Genomic DNA, 20,879 nt, shown 5'->3' on the forward strand with positions numbered 1-20,879 from the left:
CTCGAGAAAGTTAAAAAAAACGGGTAAGAACATTTATTCATCTACAGTTACATCGAGAATGATTTAGCTATGGTAGAGAGTACCTTTTCATGGCATCCAATATACGTCGTTGGCCCAATGCTGGTTGTGTGACCTCTACACGTTTTCCGCTAGTAACCCTTTTTCGACTTTTAGGTTTGATCACGATGGTTTCCTTCAACGTTATCGAGAAATATTACTACTAGATCTTCACAATTATATATAACATAGGGTTGGGTACAAACACTATGTGCCTTGAGTTTATATGTAAAGTGCATCGCGGAACTCTTCTTCTTGACATATTGTGTGTAAGTAAAACCCTCCGTTCGATGTTTATTCGTTTGGTTGTTTTGATTATAAAATTGTTTGATAATGAGCAATTAACTATGTAAATCATCGACATCATCAATCCATTTATACGTCCCACTGGTGGGCACGGGTCTCCTCTCAATGCGGGTTGGGATTTCACACGTTTACCGAGAGTTGCGAACCTTCTTTGACGTGCATTTTCATCACGATGTTTATTATCATTAGGCTACCACCGTCTTTTATAAAAATAGAAGTATTGAAATAAGTTTTTATGTCTTCCCAATTGCAATTTTATTAAAACACTTTCTCAATACTTTGAAAACTCCAAGTACAACCTAACTCTTAGGACTGGGGGCGCTAGGTAAGGAGACCCTGAGTTCGATTCCCTGTTTTTTGAATTGGTTTTCTATCTGGTTGTTCTATGTGATAGGATTCTCTAGTTTGAGACCAGATCATTAACGTGGTGCGTTATTATTTTTATTTCTTATGAAGACAAAAAAAATTAGAAACGTCCAACTATCCACGGGTGTGTGCTATCACCATCACCAAATACACATATTTATTTCTCAAACGAAACACTAACAAGAAATGCATAAACAGATATCAAACAGTCGGAGGGCGTCGTGGAGGAGGGGCCACCAGCGACTCGCTCCGCGATGAATTATGAAGCGGGTCATAATTGAAACTGGCAGGAACTACAGTGAGAGAATGAGTGGGACATACGGACATAATTCAAGCTTGCCAGTTGTAGAGCGCATAGAAGACAATTTAGTACCACTAGAAAACTTAATCATTAAGACAAACACACCGGACACCGAAGAACAATGCAAGGGAATTATAATTGGAATCGGCAAACACTGTGGAAAAGAGGTGTTTTGGGACATACGGACCGCTTTGTGATCAGTCCGTCACATGGGACGAGACGGTACAGACACTGCCACACAAATCGTCGCCTTACTTTCTCAAACTCGTATCTTAAAACACAAAGTTAGTGAAATGCAAAAAATGGATTGTATATACAAATGTTGCAGGCTGATTTCACATCACATTTCCTTTATATTCACACACGGGCTTTTACCTATTCTTAAAGTAATGCACCCAAATTAACACCCTTGATAAGAAATTTAAAATAAATAGAAAGTTTTACCATCTCCCACTCTATATAAGATACGAGTTTGAGAAAGTAAGGCATCGAAATGCTTCAAACTTTTAACTCCCCTCTTTTTATAGGTTATGTAATGTTTCCAGTTTGGTGACTCTTTCTATAAGACTTATTGAGTTCTTAGATTTTCACTACACAGGCAGCCGTGACCGTGCTACCTCTAAAAAACTCGAAATGTTGGTTGGTATGTTTGAAAAAAAAAACAAATACATGAGCATTTTACATCCGGGAAAATAGTTTTATTTCCAATCTTACACGCCTTAGTTCCTTGATAAAAAGCTTATCCGAAAATCAGGAATTATTTTATTCGTCCTTCATACTATACAATAGTATGAAGACATAACATGACCTTCGTTTTAGCTTCAATAAAATGTCAACGACCAGAGTCGGCAAGACAATAAGTGAAGGCTAGAGTGAATAGGTATTTTTAAACAAACGCGTGCCATTGTCGATCACATAGTCGCTAAATATCAGGAGAGACTCTGACCTAGGCGTACGTCTACTTTTGACTGAAAAAAAAACAGCAATCAATGAAATTACTTCGTTTAAGTTGTAGTAATCGATGTCCAACAAAGTATACTTTAATACCATCAGTATAGGTAAAACGAAATCAAGGTCACAGTTTTATAACCGAATCAAAAGAGAAAGTCTACAAATAATTCCTTGTGTAAAACGTTTAAATAAATGGAACGAACATAATACTAGACCATTCATATAGCTATATTACCGATTGATTGTCATAGCTGGACTGATTGAAAATAAACAGAATAGCGTCCGGGTTCCAAATGTGGATCATCATCATCAACGACAACGCTTTACATGTATGTAGGGCACGAGTGACCTCTAAAAAGAGAGTTCTAGCGACAGTTGGTCACGCCGATCCAATGATGATTGAGGACTTCAAACATTCTCAAAAATCTGAAAACCTTATTCAGTATACAAATTTATCATAAGTAAAGAGATGGATCAAGTCATAGTCCGCCTCATTGATTGAATGGATCCATGCAGGTTGAGGACTTTACATGTTTTCCAGAGGTTGTGATCCTTCTTCAGTATGCAGTTCCGTCACTATTCAGCTGTTAGCGAGAGGTATCGCTGCTAAACGTTCACAAATAAATGTAACTTTGAGACTATAATTATAAGTACGTGCCGCCTGGTCTATTCGACACAGTTCTGGCGGATGGTTCTGACAAATCTTTCAACCACCTGTCTGTCCGTGTGTATCGTTTTAAAGCGGCCAGACAAATGTTTGCGCTGTTAATGAAGCCAAATAAAACTCACCGAGCCTGCGATTTTAACGACTTACAAATATCCATTACGTGCCGTGAACAATTAATAACAAATTTAAAATTATATTTGAAAATATTACGTTGCCTTACGAATATTTTACGTGAAGTGCGAAACTTTGTTTAAATAGATGGTTTTCTGGGAGCCTATTAATTTTCTGTAAGAAATCTCTCTTCACTCAGCCAGGTACCATTACAGCTACCAGCAGCTGAGTATAGATGTCGCTTTAATGTACGTTTTAAGTTATTTTCGTGATATTACTCCACTTAGAAAAAATTCTATGATCCGGCTGGATTCAAACCAACGTCTCCCAGCAAACAGTGCTAGACGCTACACCAACTAAGCCACGGAACGAACAAGCGGACCTTACGAATTTTTCTATGTCCTTCCACTGGGCTACCACCGTTGCAAAAAGCCAAAAGGCCAAAAAGGCTAATCATCATACATTTTCATGACCTTTAAATCAAATTATAAGAAACTTATACATACAAGACAATCTCTTAAATGATTGGTGACTTTTGGAAGTTGACTATACAAGGAAGACTTATATCTTAAGTTCTTTCTTATTTTGTTACGAAACGTAAAAATGACAGGCTTTGCTCATGACAGTCGTGTTCACAAATTCACTTAGGGAGCAATGTTACGCTTCTATAATAAGATTTCGCTTGATATTCAAAATTTGCCATCCACAATGTTTAAAACTATAGTTGCACAAAACCTTTATACTTTTATACGGTTATATAGCGCAGCTTCTGCATACTTGGATGACAAAAATCTATAATAATGACACGTTTTGCTCTTTCTAATTATTCCTATCGATGATATTTGAAATTAATGTTGTAAATGTGAACTAACGTCTATTTACAAAGAATTTCTGACTCGCTCTTCTCGGAGGAATCTGTCTTGGAAATTATTAGTGACACCAAGTGACGGGATGAACAAGTCGTGCGCCGGGTGGTAAGCGACACGCACGCCTGTCCATAACAGTTGCAGTGCCACTCAGAACTTTAAATCGCAAAGATTTCAGGGGCACTGCCTAATTAAACTAGTCCCATGTACCTGTAATCTCACCTCTACCCTTCAAAATCGGAACGCAGTACTGCTCACTATATTGCTTGGAGGCAGAAATAACTCTTTCACAAGGAGCTCTACGGCTACTAGTGTTGAGATTTACTCAAACTTCAAGCAATACACATAGAGTGAACAATACCTCTATCTGAAATTTCGAAATTATTAAAAAATTGCGAAATAAATTAATTATATTTTTATTTACAATTATTAAACTCTTCTTATAAATACACTGCGGTCGTAAAGTGTTTGCTTACAATAAAACTATTTGATTACCTGAACAAAACGATAGTGATAGCTAGTGTTCTTTTTTAATTATTTTTGGAGCATTAATTTAAAAAAAAATGTAGTAGACTAAGTTTGCGAAACAAGCCCGAAAACCAAATGACTTTGTAAAGGTTAGGGGTAGGCTGGGCTACTTCTGCTGCTCAGTGTGTGGGGGTACACACAAATAATTTAAATTATGATATGTACTTCTAAATAGTCTGTTTTACTTTATTATGTAATTAATTTGAGTGGAAATAAATGGCTTAAATAGTCACATGAGTTTTATATTTAGGATGCTGTTACAACTGCCGCGTTTTTGCGGTACTTCGGGCGTGTTCACTGATGCCCAGAATTAGTGGAAGCACTAACAGCATCCTAGTTGTCATTATATAATAATACTCATTCAAAACTAATATTAGTAGCCTAGTCCTTGAACTAGACCGAAAAAAAGTATGTTCTAAATATTTATATACTTCTATATCACATGAAAGTGAAGAAAGCATGTACACCAGATTAATACAATAGCTATCTGAGCTCGTAAAGGCTTTGTCGGCAGCCTCTACTTTACGCCCCGGCCGCCCATAAAATGTTAAAATATTTATTATAGTTTGGTACTGGGAATATTAGAGATGTTCACTTCTTGACAACAATCGTTAATATATCATCATACGCAATCCGACGTCACCCGATACTGTATACAGACGTAGTACAATGAACTCGCGTTGCACAGACACAGACCGTCAATCGTCTAAGTTATTTATGAAGGTCGTGGTTTCCCAAATGCGGGACTATGAATCTGTGCGTTTTTGTTATTAATTACAACTCTACGCAAACAAAGTAAGAAACAGTACTTGCGAATAATATACCAAACTTTCAAAAGACAAACTAACTTATCGACATTTAAAATGATTAGAAAGAAAAATTGTTGTTTGCTTACTTTTTTACTTTAAAAAATGTAGAACAGACATACGCTTGGCCATAGTCTCATCCGATGTAAGGGCGCGTTCCCACTATGTCGTCACGTTTTATTATCGTTGGACGACTGTCGTGTCTAGCCTGTTCCCACTAGATCGTGACGACAATTTATCGTTTCACGACAGCCCCCTTGCCCAACGACCCAACGCTACTGCAAAGCGAGCTGAGGGCGCGGGGTACGAGAGGGGAGGGCTGGGAGCAGAATACGTGCGGACAGCGATAAATAAAACGTGACGACAATAGGAGCTGCGACAATCTGTCGCCACGTTTTTATCGTGACTTTTTATCGTCTGACGACTGTCGTACTAGCTGTTCCCATTGTGACGACAGTTTGTCGTTGTAACGATAAAAAATCGTGAACGACAGTTAATCGTGTCGTGCTATATGTGAACAACTTCATTTAAATACACAAGGCACGACACCGTAAACTGCACGACAATCTGTCGTCACGACATAGTGGGAACGCGCCCTAAAGCGACGATGATGCCGACGATCTTGCGCGTTTGTCTAGAAAATGCCTATTCATTTAACTTGATCTTGGCAATTTCCACGTAAAAGTCATTTATTTTTACTGCACAATGGTACTGCAAATTTTATTATGGCATTAATAACATTTACTACGTGTTGTTTTCTCATTGGCGTGGATTGTAGCTTCTTTGTAAAAACAAGACGCTTATAATGTCAGGCAAGTTTCCTTTGTTACCACCATCGCAAATCCTTATATAAGGGAATGCAGAGGGATTCACTCACCTGGTTCCTATTCTGTTAACAATTGCGTTTATTGAAATCATTTTACATCTTCTTCATGTGCTATCGTAAACATTTAAAAAAATAAGCGCTCGAGTAAATGTCGATCGGTGTTTGTGGAAAAGAGGTGCGAATAACAATTGTCATCGAAATGTGATTTTAAAATGTTGACAAATATATTAGTAAACATTATTCAATTCATAATAATTGTGTTTTTTATTTGACGAGAACTGCAACGCAAATATTTTAATAGCTCCATCTATGGATTCAAATTACAAGTTGTTTAATACTTTATATTCGTTTACATTCTTTTAGTGATATATTTGAAATTCGCCGGCGCATGAAAATCCTTAGGACTGTGTTTCTCAAGCTATACTAAATACGTATTCCATTACTTCTGTTTATGTTTTTTTGTGCCTTTGTGGAGTCCGTAGTTGAAGTCATGGTGATTTGTAAATATCATTCTCATTATGATAACACTGCGATACGAAATTGAAAAAAATTGAGTACCTTTCTCAAATGTTCGTGATCTTTTTTTATACATACCGTGTAATAAGAATACATTGTTTTCGCAACGCGTGTTTTAGGAACATCTATTAGTAAATTTACTAAAAAGTGAACATTGTGTACAGGGGCCAGGACTTACCTCATGAAGGCACCTTGCACATTCAGCATTGAGTTTATTACAGTGTCATTGTTTTGTTTTTGAGTTCACAAATATCTATACACTTTTTGAAAATCGAATGTGATTTTAAACGGGGTTTAATAGTAATGCAAGTGTTTTATGGATATTTTACACTGTCCAGAACACCCAGACAAAAACCAATTTTGAAAAGTTATTTTCTCGAAATTGATTCTACCGGGAATAGAACTCGGGACCTCATTATCCAATGCGCGCAGTGTTAACTATTGGTTCACTGTGGTCGTCAAAAAGTTAAAAAGTGTAAATGTAGCCCGTATTACGTCAAGTTTAAGAAGCGCAGTATCACAGCAAAACGTGCAAAATCCCGGAGAAGGCGGACATTAAGATAAATGTACTTTCATCTGGTGCATTGTACGTGTGCACACGACGCCGGTTTAATTAACTGCCCAAATAACCTATTGTTTAAACCAACATAAATTTTAGATTAATCTCGGTCACAGTCTTGGTCAAATAGCACTGTCACATGGGAAAATTAATGCATTTTGTTGTAAAATACACCCTATATGAGATGTAATTATGGTAGGGTATACTTATCCGACCTAAAATATAATTTTATGTAATCGTTGCATAATGAGGGTTCTTAAAGTCGAGTTCTATGTTTAGGCCACAAGACCCTGCCGAGTGGCCTAAGTAATAGGTACGAGATTTTAAGACCTAATTATAAAGAATAGAACTGGCCAAGTACCGCATACATTTTGACCAATTTTTTTTTATAAAGGTTGCTAGACTGTTAGGTAATTTAACCAACCAGAAGGCAGTATAGCGTTTGAGTACCGTCATAATTGATATTTTATTTATTAGCAAAAATACGATGAGCTTTTTTTGAACTACAAAACTTTTGAAATCGTACTGTGTTGAAAAATTTCATTAAACTTCTGTAAGTTTAATGAAATTTTTCAGCTCAGTGGCAAGTATCATAGACAATAGAATTTTGATTCAGAACTAAAAAAACGCCTTTATGATATGCTTTATGAAATTATAATTGACAGATTAAAGCACGTATACTTTAAGTTTCCGGAATGCATAAGAAAAAAATACTACATATACTACATATACTGTATATATGGTCAGAAATGAATTTAATGTTTCTCAAAATATTCTCCGTTAGCGTTAATGCACTTTTTCATACGAATGAACCAGTTTTGAAAACACTCAAACAACTGCCTCCGTGGCCGAACGGTTACCATGCTGCCACGCAGAGGTCCCAGGTTCGATTCCCGAGCCGGGAGAAATATTTGTATGGCCTACATTTATTTCTCTCGTGAGTTTGGGTGTAATTTGTGGTTGTCTATGTGTGTGTGTCCATGGCACCCGCGACACAGGGTTTTCCTAGTGCGGGGCTATGTTGAGTGTGTGCGTTACTTAGTCCTCCGTGACAATCTCTGAAACATATTTTTCATATTCTTCGAGAGCCTCTTCAGGTGATGAAAATCGTTGACCGCGTAACTGGTTCTAAATTTTCGGAAATAAATAAAAGTTACAAGGTGTCAGGTCGGGACCGTACGCGGGATGGCTCATAAGGTCAACGTTGTTCACCTTCAAAAATTCATTTGTCTGTCTGGCTGTGTGAAAACTGGCATTATCGTGGTGCAAGATGATACGGCGTTTACGGTTATTTTTACAGAGTTTGTCAATAACTTCCGGCAAACAAATGGGCGTGTACCAATCACTATTCACGGTACAACGATTCTCCAAAGCAACAGTAGCCACGTGTCCAGTTTTATTAAAAAAAGAAGCAATCATCCGCTTCGAGGCACTTCGCACGCGCGCCACTTTGGTTGGTTTCGGCTCTTCTCGAAAGAGCCATACGCCCGATGGCTGCTTTGTTCTGGGATCTTAACTATAAATCCGTGTTTCGTCAACTGTTACTATATTCCGCACCAAATTTGACGTCCCTTTGTTGAATCTGGTGAGCATGGCATTGCACCAAGTGACGCGATCCGTTTTTTGAGTCTCAGTCAAAATGTGTGGAATCCACCGAGAGCACAGCCTTTTCACACCCAAATGTTTGTGTAGTATTGATTGTATTTGACTCATGCCTATGCCTAAAGATGCCCGAATGTCATGGTGTGTCACATGCCTGTCTGTTTTGATCATACGGCGCACAGCATCGATGTTTTTGTTGTTCACAGCAGTGGACAGGTGACCATCACCAAATTCGGCAGAGATTCACACGACCGCGTTTGAATTCTGCAAACCAGCTATAAATAGTCGTCTTGCATAGTGTTTCATCGCCAAAAGCAGTTTGAAGCCAAGCGAAGCTCCACTGAGCTGTTAAATTACGCTTAAAGTCGTGGAAAATCATACTACGAAAATTTTCATGAGTTAAATCCATGGTGATGTAGACAACCAATTTCTAAAATGACGCCACATTGTAAAAACAAGTGACAGTCAGATGAAACAAACTGTATTCTACAGCCAAAGAGTTTCATTTTCAAATGTTGTAATTACTTTTTAAATATTGTTTATGTAAGTGTCCAGTTCCTACCTATAACCCCAACACCCTTAAAACTACGAAAGTGAACAAAGACATTCGTTCAAGAATTGCGGAAACATGTCGTTAACAACTGTCCAAATTGTTTTGAAGATAATTTAATTGTACTTCTTAATGTGTATTTTCAAGTTTAAAACCGCAAACGAGTTTAACTATTTCACTAACTACCCTAATCCCCATTAAGCTAGTTAGTGAGCGGATGCTTCTCAATCGACAGGTCGACGGTTCGAATGCCTGTGGCGGCACATATCTAAACACATCAAGTGTCCAGGATCAAGCACGTTTATGCCAATTACTGAAAATCAGGTTTTTTTTTTTCTTTGATTATTTTTTTTAGCACCGACAAATTTTATAATTTGAATTTGAAAATAAAATTGACCAGTAAGGGTCGTATTTTAGAACTCTACTCAATGCTCAAGTCAGGATTTGAGTATTGTTTAAAGCACTCGAAATCATACTCAGATCCTGACTTGAGCATTGAGTAGAGTTCTAGAATACCACACTGAATAAACCATTGGTGTTAACAGTACATTGTGTATTAAGGACGATAAATAACAAATTACTAACGAGAGTTTGTTAGAACTACTCGTGTAACTTTAATACTCGAAGTGTGTATTTTTACCGCCTGTTCTACATATTGTTTCAGTTTTTCATCACATTTGCGAGGAAATATATACAACTAAAAAATGGCAGGTTTTTGTTTTTTTTAACAGCAATTCTTAAGCAAAATGCATTGACTTACAATTATATTGACGTCGGGTCCACGCTAAAAAGTGTCCGAACTTATAGGGCGTTAAAATCGTATACAGAGCGTCATTCACGCTTTAGTCTTCGTTTGTTCGACTGACAGCGAAGCAAGCAAAATTAGACAGTACTGCGATGACATTACAATTTAAATTCAACGTTTTAGCTTTTTCATATTCCTTTACATGTCACTACGTTTAAATAGGTTGACTTGGGACATTTTTTTCGTGGTTTTTGTATTAGACCCGTCGTCCATTTATTTGTAAGTCAATGGGAAAATGTTATAAAAGGCACAGACGCATGTAGCCACAACGTATTAGATATAAAATAACCATGTCCAAATTCTAAAAATACCGCAAATGTGCATTCATAAAATAAATTTAGTAAAATATAGTTAACTTGCAAATGTTTACTTTTGTTATACTTGCAGTTTCTCGTACATAACAGTAGACATAATTTACGACGTTACGTCGACTTTGCCTGCATGTCATGACACTGTTTACGAGCTAGTGTGATGATAATAAACTTAATCAAAAAAACCTTATTTTCAGTCATTGGCAAAAACGTGCTTGATCCGTGGACATTTTTGATGTGTCTGTGATGTGTGTGTGTGACTTTAATGATGTGAATGTCTATTAGCAAAATACGTCTTGCTAATAGTGTAAGAAAATATCACAATGAAACCTGCGTAAAGAAAAAGGTTTACAACCATTGGAAAACGCGTGAAGATCTTAACACATTAAGCCAGGGTGGCGGACAATGGTTAAAACCCTCTTTTCGTGGGTTGATGATCATGATGTTAGTCTTGGTACATAGACTACAAAAAATAATACAGTCCACATCGAGTTCTTAGGTTTTCGCGGTTGCTATGCATTGGAACTGGAACTATTTTTCGGATCTATAATTGAGTATATCTGTTTTTACATTTCGGACTCTTTACAGATCCCTTGATGACGCCTGACATGATACTTAATAAAAAATATTTCATAAATCCAATTTAGTAAAAAAAAAAACGTGTTAATATATTTTGCGAAATGTGTGTACCGTAAATTATAATACGTTCTTTTTTATTTATATAGACAACCATAAATTACACCCAAATTTTGTCACGAGACAAATAAATGTAGGCCATACAAATATTTCTTTAGGCCTGGGAATCAAAGCCTGGACATTATAACAACATTAATTAAATAAAACATTAATTTGACACGACTAAAACTATCTCAGTCCAGTATATGAAGCCGTAATGATGGTCTATTCATAAAAATAAATACACGACTTATCATAGATTCTGAAAAAATAATTTCATATTCAATTAATGCAGTCCTTCAAAACTTGGTAAACACAACTAGAGGAAATTAACGAAATCTTCATTGAATAAAGAATTGTTGTATCTGATACGATTACGCAGTGTCGGCACTACACAACACTGTACAGGTGAAGTCACATGTTTACGTTAGCACTGATGTCTCCTTTAAAGGTTCTTATTTAATAGGGTACAACTACAGATAACTGAGTACAAATAACACTTTGATACAGTTCGGCTTTCTTCTCAGGGAGATGGTAAAAAACTGCTAAGGCATTTCTGGCACCAAAGCGACAAATCGCTACCGGCCTAATATTGTCACATGAATATTTTAACCAATAAAAAGCACTATGCTTTTTGGTCAGTTGTGTAATAATAAGCAAAAAAGTGAACTATTTCGTTTCTTGGAAACCAGAAATCTCATTATACATCTCACATCCAATTATAATTTACAAAACATTCATATTGTACAAATATTACAATAAAAACATAAAGTCTTTTTATTCGTTGTTTTTTTGAAACCATTTGTTCATTTAATCATTTGTTGAAAACATTGACGTTATTTTTTGCTAGAAACAATGTTGTTTTGAAGGACATAATACTACAGACTCAGAACTCAAATCTCTAATTTACGATAACGAATTCTAGCATTCGTGCAATACAAGTTCATAAACACCGACTTGTAAAACCTACAAAAAATTATATGCCTAAAATAATCTTTGATTTTTTTAAAGGAAAGTAGAATAACGTAACTTTGTAGTTTTTACTGTGGTAACCCTGAGCTGTGTAAACAAAGATAATAGATGGTATTATGTGCGCGATTAAAGTGCCGGTAATAAATAGGAGATTTCTAATAGTTTCCATGTAAACATAACATAAAACATATTCCCTTCACAGAGACCCCAGTGGGCAGTAGCGAGTTTACACGGGTTAAGACAACAGAGACATAATTGCACTAACTGGGAAAGTTTCTTAATGGGAAAACAAAATTCACTAGCATAATACATGCCACAAGTTGCCTTTATTACAACTTACGTCTGACAAACATAAAAGGTAATCCGCCCGAGGCTAGCAACGCCCCAAACAAACGCAGGTCTAACCCGAGCCTCTCTCGCCTCGAGGCGCGCAATTAACACATTTTTCCGTTAATCCGCAACAGCCCCTCACTAATCCGATCGCACATCAAGCATTCCGTTTACTAAACCATGACCTTTGCCACTGAAGCACGCGGCTAATGCCCATAAAGACCTCGAATTTCAAATTTGGTAGCCGCTTCGGAGAGCACCAGTCGCCGACCGGCCGCCACACTGAGCGCACGTCCTTAGCACCCCACTCATAAAAATCGCATAACGAAGTTCGGAAACTTGTGAAATTAAAATTCTAGTGCGGTTGGATTGTTCAGTGTATTTTTATGATGTAGCGTGGTATTGACAGTTGTGTGGGCATCGGAGCCAATGGCATCGTCGAGGTAAATATTGACGAGATTCTGAAGCCACTGGTCACTACATAAGTACATATTTGCGAATCTGTCTATCGAGCGTGCATCCAACGAGTGGGTACATTATTTGCAGGGGTGTTTCTGCCGAGCTTAGCGTAATGGGTCGCGAGAGTAAATCTAGCAGTAAACAAGAACAAACGCAATTTGAGCAAATTGGCGGACATTAAAACCGACGGCGTTCGCGAAGCAGACGTAATTAACCGTTAATGCTCTTTTAGAATCTCGCCGGCAGTTAAGCGCCCGTTAAGTTAAACAGCGTATGAATATGCGGCAGCGTGTATCGCGGATCACGGATTCACAGTTGACGGCACGACTTGCCTCAGCAAATACTGTGCATGCTAGGTACACTTTCAAGAACACCTTACATAAGCGCAGGACTCCTGCCTTCACTTATGTAACTATATAACTTGATCTGACTTTTTTCAGAAATCCAATTTTATATGAATAAAATATTGAATTCTTATATGCAGTCCCTTAGCTCTTCCGTCTATCAATACTAATGCTGGGTACATTTCCGTCCAACAGTCTATTTATCAATATCAAAATTATCGCTCGCCATTTTTCTTGTGCGTTATAGTTTCTTTTATCTGTAAGCCTTTTGTTCTCGGCATTGGGGAATTTTGCGGTGACGAATCAAAGCATTTTCGGAACTTACATTACCATAAAGTGAACGACGGAATAGGGAAAGTATGCGGGAAAAAAAAACAAAAAATATCGCCAAAAAATAGGACATTGAACAACGAATGTCTAGGCAATAACAAGTTTGATAATCGTGAGTAAATATGTCGTTTCTGGTAATGGCGAGAGAGGGGAAAGGGTGCGAAGTGCGGGCGGGCTAATGCACTGTAATGCACCGTCTTCAGACCAAGGATGCAACTGTAAGTGCCCACTTAGACCTCCGCATGTTACTTTAATAATGTCTACAACCTAAATGTTTCTATCTTACTAGTTACATGAATCCATTTCATGAATTTCAGGTCTTGCATTGTATTATACGAGATTCAACAAGATTCAAATTAGAGCAACTTGTCAACCATTACCGGAAATTAAAGAATATTATTATACAGAATTATCATTGACTTACAATTATACGGACGTCGGGTCCGCGCTAAAAAGTGTCCGAACTTATAGGGCGTTAAAATCGTATACAGAGCGTCATTCACGCTTTAGTCTTCGTTTGTTCGACTGACAGCGAAGCAAGCAAAATTAGACAGTACTGCGATGACATTACAATTTGATTTCAACGTTTTAGATTTTTCATATTCCTTTACATGTTACTACGTTTAAATAGGTTGACTAGGGACATTTTTTCCGTGGTTTTCGTATTAGACCCGTCGTCCATTTATTTGTAAGTCAATGAGAATTATACGTAATAACAAACGTGTTCATTTCATTAATTGCAACTGCTGAAACGAATTTCAATCAACGCAAACGACGTACAACTTGAAAGCAGTGGACAATTTGAGCCCCGCAATTCCATTACTTGGAATTACCTAAACCTATACAGTCAAGAGGCTTATCTCACAACTGCCTGATAATTATATATTTGGCAGTTCAAATTTTGTTTGAAACTAATTCACTGAATTAATCTTTGTATAAATGTTATTTTTGGAACATTCAAGAAACGTTTTGAAATCGTTTTTAAACATTCAAGAATCGTTCTGAAAAAGCAAACGTGTTTGAATTTCATGACGTCGAAAAATCAAGAGTTTTTTTTACACTGCCGTTCCTGGATGTGAAGGACTAGGAGCGGATTACCAGTAGAGTCTACCTGGGAAATGAACTTTTCTAAATAGGTTCTCGTTAGGTGTACTAGGCAGTGCCCCAGAGTGAGTTCCGTTACTTTGATACTCATAGTACATACAGAGGATTCGCAAGTTTGAGAACAGACAATTATCGTCATCGTCGAGTAGTCTCGAACGTTTTTAATTATTTAGTCGTTATCATTGAAAATGTTTTATGGAATGCTATAAATATAAATTTTCCTTAAAATAAAATTTAAATTAACTATAATCTATAACTTTGTACCACGTTGGAACCATTAAACTTTGATCATTGTATTGTTATAATGGACAATAAATGTATCGTTTTAACTGAAGCGAATTAATTACAACCTTTTAGTCTTACACAACACTAAAAGTGACAATTCCTGGAGTTCCTAAGAACTATACTGCAAATCCAGCACTATAAACAGGATTGCCTTTAAGAGATACAGGTACTGCGTCTCTAGTCACATTATAACTAGAGACGCAAACATCTGATCGGGCATTCCGCCCGAGTCCTATTCCCATCCGGGCCGATTTACAGGTCGTAAACCGTGATCGCCAATTTACGGCCCAAGGCCTCTTCCATTCATGTGTAAACTTATATAGTTGTTGAATTTGTGGAAGGCAACATTGCAAGAGAACGGTAAGTATCTATGGATGTGATACCTATACAAAAAAGCAATAATACGCTTGAGCAAAAGTAAAAGTTTGCCGATGAAAAGTAACTTAGCGCTGAACAAATAACAACTAGCGACAACTAATGCATTGAGATCTCACGTGAAAATAGTGTTTGCTTAAAGTATAAGAGACGGTGATTCAATAAAAGGATTGAATCGAGATTAATAACAACTGGATATATCAATTGAGAGTAGCCAATAAGATATGAAACGTCTAATGCATTACTAATAAATTAGCAATTGTACGTGTGTGTGTGTGTTTGAAAACAAGTATATTTTAAAAGGTTTTTCAGAGGGATCGATCCAGTTAGATCTTGATGATAGACAGTGTCCGAGACTGTTTTGAAAGCGACTTTGTCATAATATAACAGACACTTCCTACGTAATTTCTAATCGAATTCACGAAAAGAGCTATGTAATATTATTTTTATGTATACATATTACAGTCAGCAGTAAACTTATAAAGCGTGAAAAATAATATAGCTACACTTCTAGTTAAACTTTAAAACGCTCCCCTGTAAAGTTGGGAATTTGGGCTTACGATCCTTTCCGTCGGAGGGAGTCGCATAGGTATTAAAGTATAGAAAGTAAATAAGAACTACAAATACTTAGTCGAATGAGAGAAAAGCAAACAAATACGAAGTAGTATGGATAAACGTCAGGTTCCAAACAACGTTCTAGGAATGTTAAGTACTTAGACGGCAGTCATGATGATGCATTCAAATGACGTAGGAGATATGACGAAACACATTATCAGGTATGTACACAACGATTTTGCACAACTATCGGTCGTGATTATTGGTGAAGGAAATGAAATATTTCTGAATTAGTAAATAAATATAAATATAATTCAAGTGTGTTTTGATATGAAAGTCTTTACAGTTAAGTGACTATTTATTATTAGCTTCTGCAAATGGGATTTACAAGGATTCAACGTCAATCGAACATTTCACTCTCATGTCTTCCTTCAGTATTAAAGTGAAGAATGGGTAATTCTGGTAAAGTTTCTAACAGAAAGTTTAAATTGAATGGGTCCAGATTTATTTGTTCTGAACTCAGATATTGTTAAAAGTCGGTGAAAGTAACCGAAACCAATATGACGCCGAATTACTTCGGGATACGTGTCATAACAATGTTGACAAAAACAAACAACCTAATAAACCTTTTAAAAATTACCGGAACAAATTTGCCAGCTCAAAAAATTACCAGCTCAGATATATTTTCAAAATTTAAATTGTAATATTTTTACTCTTATGCAAGACATAGGTAAATTCCCTACTCACGAATTTAAACATAAATAAGTTCATGACTAGACTGACGACCTGGTTGAAAGTCGCTATTGGAGCCGCAGACGGCCTAAAACTGTGCGCGTTGGCATTTTATTGAGGAGGTTCAAGATGACGGCGATGATTAGTTAGAATGAACGAATTTTAACATTTACGTCTACAATATTTACGATTTAACAAGTATTATATACACTGAGATAAATAGAGAAGATCTAGTGATTTCCGGTTGCTAATAGGACTACCCCACGATTATTGACGAGTCGTTGAAAAGGATTAAGGACTAAATTCAAGAGTTGCAGCGTCATTGTGAATGAGTGAGAAAATGAAACAATCGCGTTATCACTCAGTGGCTCTCTCGACATTTGTGTGGCTGGTGCAAACCCACCTACCAAGTGAAACAATTCCAAACTGTCCTTTAATGCAGAGATCTAGAGACCTAGAAAAATGCATTTGTCTCATGAGGGCGATATAAGTAGCAAGATAAAATAAATACACAACAGTCGTCAATGGATCAAAGTGGTGATCGTTCCCATAAAGAATAATAAGAACATTCTATGACTCCCTGTACGATCATGAGGTTCGGTGTTAAGATAAAAAATTGCCAACCTAAATCGGCACTTGTACGTCGCTCATCGAATCGATGTGGTTTTCGTATGTGTTCAACAATTTTCGGTTCGCTGTCGGAAGTTCAACGGCCGTCCTCATAAAGATTCTAAAATAATATGACTTCTATTTATTAAACAACATTGTAGGCAATTATATAACAACCTCGATGACCCACCGGTTGGGAACTCACATGAAAAGGACGGCTGTTGTATCTTCGGCAAAACCAATTCAGGAAAGTTGCTTATTTTCGATACGTAATAAGTCGTTTTAAGTACCTAGTTTCCCGGACATAATGTTATGTCTTTGGTACTCTTTTGATTTGAGGCCAATGTGTGTAGGTGAGATTGAATTTTTTCAATTCTGATAAGAGATGCTTAGATAATATAAGAGGTACATACACAATATTAAGATGAATGTGCCGAGTTAAACAGCAACAACTCCCCGAGAAAGACGGAGTGTACGAATTTATTGGCCAATTTGGGATGTGTCTAAAACCGGCTCGCTCTGAAACACGCCAGGTTTGTTATGCTCACCAAATTCTTAGAAAATTTTGCAGATTGCTAGTACGCTCACAATAATTAATTTTTGAGGGAATAATTTGATCAATACCAACTTTTTACAGTTAATTAAAGAATAGAATAAGTGACGACGCAAAATATATATTGACTCTAACGTCATGAGCCTTAAGAAGACGCAAGAACTCAAAGCTAACGTAAAGCTGTACGTAATACAACAAAACTCCCAACTCCCAATGTTAAGAACCGACTAACCTAGCAACTAAAAAAAACAACAACTACTAAGTCGATTGAAATGGAACCACACTAGAACATTCTAGAACTTTGTAAACAACACTGAAAAACAAACGTAGTTAAGCTAAAGCTTCTAGAGAAATAACGTAGACTAAAAACCTAAAAACACAAAGTGTAGGAGATGGAAGAGCAATCGAGACTAAAGCGTCGCCGTAGTAAGTTTGGCAAATACGATTGCCACACACGACATCTTGAGTGTTTCTCGCTAACTTTTGCACTATAGTCTTATCCCTATATGTAAATAGATATATCGCACCTCATATACAAAAATCGATTTTTGGGAAACGGGCACAATGGATTTAAAAAAAATATATGCACGCGGCACCAGCCACATATGCCATTTCACTGATGCCAAATTATTTTTTAATCTTTTTTGCTATTTGTTTCTGGCTTTACGTGATAATGCTACAATAATATTAAAAAGATATAACATAGTCGTCGTAAAATTAATACCTCCTATGCTATTTGACTGTAAAGTATTCACTAGACAGGGCGAAAAGAAAAAGTGTATCATTTTTTCAGCACATCTTGTTTGTAAATTTAATGAGCGCTTTGCAAGTCTTCCAAAACAAAAGTGTGAAAATACCGGCGAAAAAATTTAAGTTGCGTCGAACACTATATACACACAGGTCACCGAGGGGAAATAAAGGGTGTGCCAAAAAGTCCGTACCGTACCGCATCGTGGATGAGGTAACACGGTTTTGCAAAGATATGCGTAGTTTGGCATTATCACGATGAGATATGACACCTACCACACGGTTCTGGGCATTTTTCTTGATATATAAACTTAAAACTTTCCCGCCTATTCTCAAAATGAGCGCTAAAATACTATTTTTTTAAATAATCGTAAACAAAATAATATTTTAAAAGAAAAAATCTTTTATGTTTAAAACTAGTTAGTGGCAAAAACCGAATTAACTTTATGGCCATCCCATCGCTTTATAATGTAACTGGTTAAACAAGTAATTGAATGAGAAAAAAATATTCTAAGCAAAAAACTATAGTAACACATATAAACAAACTTTATTTGATGGTCAGTCAAGAGCACATCAGGCTTGACATTTAGGACCGTCGACAGAGTTGAATTTAAACCTTAAGTGTCAAAGCTTGAAGCTCTTGACCCTGTACAAATAATCATGCCCAATGGATCTAAGCTACAGAGGACAATGGACTTAATAGCCTAATTGGATGTTATGACGTAATAGTTCAAAATTAACAAACACACAAATTATTGCATTTGGTTAACTAACGATCTATACAGGGTTATTACTAAAATCAATAAGGGCTATTACTAAAACATACGATACGTCTATCCGTAACAGTTGCAGTGCCACTCAGAGCTTTAAATCGCAAATATCTAGGGGGCACTGCCACTACGCCCGTCACCCTGAGACATAATTTGACACGTCCAAGTGTAATTTCAGCAGCATTCTTATCCTTCAAAACCGGAACGCAGTAATGCTCACATTTCTGCTTGGCGGCAGAAATAAAACGTGTAAGCATCCTTCCCTGAGACGCTTTGTTTTGTTACCACACAGAGTTATCACCGTTTAGAGCGGTGTATTTAAATATTGTAGTTTTTTTTTACATGTTGTGTAAAATACAAATAACCTTGTATACTTTAAAAATGCAATGTTAAAGCTCACTAACAAAAGGATAGCGGTTTATGATGTTGCTTAGAGAACAAAGTAAACAACGATGGCAGATCCAGTGGCAGCGTAAACAGTCCTAAATAAACCGTGATCACGAACCGAGGCAAAACAAGACAAATGTTATTATATTAAAATAGAAACTAAAGTCTAATGAAATTAGATATAGACCAAATACCATTGTGTGGTAATGGGATTTCCGTTTATCCGTTTGTAAGTAATTCAGAGACGGATACACACGTATTACTAATAAAACGTGTTTCATGTGATAAAAGACAACGAATTTCTGTATCAAAATATCAATGAATTCAATATACCGTGCGACATATTGAGTTTATTGTAGACCACGAAGTCAAATTGTACTTTGTTTTAAATTTCAGAAATTCTCGGCCTCTTACAGTAGATTTTCGTTTGTACAAACCCAGCTTGAGGCGTACCAGAAGCCTAAAGGCATAAATATATAATCAGCAACAACGTTTGTTTACAGGGCGGTGCTCCCTTAAACTTAACACGCTTTTAACACAAATATTAATATTTTAAATGGTACACATAAACAAAATTATAACATAATATTTACACGGTACGTGATGCAAAATACGTTATTATAAACTACCTAGATGCCTGTCTATGGTACGTAATTTTGTATATTAAACGTACCAGCAACACTGAAAAGTTTGACAAAGTTATAATAATCTGCCAGACTACCACACGGGCTACCTCTCCGTTAACTACGGGGGTTCTACCCTGAACCACCACCGACATCCGGATCAGAACTAATTTAGAAAAGTCTGTTCCCGGCGAATCGAAACTACTACATCCTGATCAAGTTCCTATGATGTTAACCACGGCGTCAGTGAGGTCCTCTAAATATTTACATATTGTGGTAAAATCAAAGTTGGCGTGCGTTTAGCGTTCGTATAATGTTCACCTTGACTATTTTCATTGGAAATAACGAACTTCTTAGAAAAATAACGCAATTTGGACTCTGTCTTACGGGGCGATGTTTTTCCAATGTGTGACCTATTTGTTTCAAGTTGAGTTCATATTTCGTTAATACTATATTAGTATTAACCTTTTGTAGGGTACTTTTTTTAGATTTGCTACATCGATACTTCGAGAAACATTGAGGCGTAAAAGCCAAATTATGTTTACTAGAGAAGTAAAAAAATAAATTTATAAACCAATGATAATAATAATAATAATAATAAGTGCGCATTTGACCTCCAGCTTACATGATGGAAGGTGACGATGAGGTTGGCGATGGAGCATGCACCTCACGCACTGAATCAAGTTATAGCGTTCAGGGAACAAATTTTCTTGAAGGGGAGTTTCTACATAGCAGTACTTCACACAAATTTGGAAGCGTTATAACTATGATTTCGTATTTCGCGGCGTGGTGATGATAGATAGAGTAAAACTACGATCGAATGGTGGCTAAGAAGTTAACAGAAACGTTCGACGTTCTGCGGCGAAAGTTCACATCGTGATGGTCGCGGGCCGAGACTAGA

The 20,879-nt window shown here is 36.7% G+C and overlaps 2 protein-coding genes across 2 annotated transcripts in view; one reads left to right on the forward strand and one right to left on the reverse strand.

Annotated features, from left to right (window-relative positions):
- The window catches only part of LOC113236140 (serine/threonine-protein kinase SMG1), a 172,961-nt gene that overhangs the window by 115,793 nt on the left and 36,289 nt on the right, over positions 1-20,879 (reverse strand). The gene's annotated exons all lie outside the window — the stretch shown is intronic.
- LOC113236143 (octopamine receptor 1) overlaps positions 12,374-20,879 on the forward strand; it is a 30,316-nt gene continuing 21,810 nt past the window's right edge. The window contains exon 1 of the mRNA XM_026472144.1: positions 12,374-12,548. The gene's annotated coding sequence lies outside the window, so the exon portion shown is untranslated. The remainder of the gene's footprint in view (positions 12,549-20,879) is intronic.

The sequence above is a fragment of the Hyposmocoma kahamanoa genome, unplaced genomic scaffold (assembly GCF_003589595.1).
Source record: "Hyposmocoma kahamanoa isolate Upper Pololo Valley unplaced genomic scaffold, ASM358959v1 89, whole genome shotgun sequence".
In the NCBI taxonomy this organism is placed as follows: Eukaryota; Metazoa; Arthropoda; class Insecta; order Lepidoptera; family Cosmopterigidae; genus Hyposmocoma; species Hyposmocoma kahamanoa.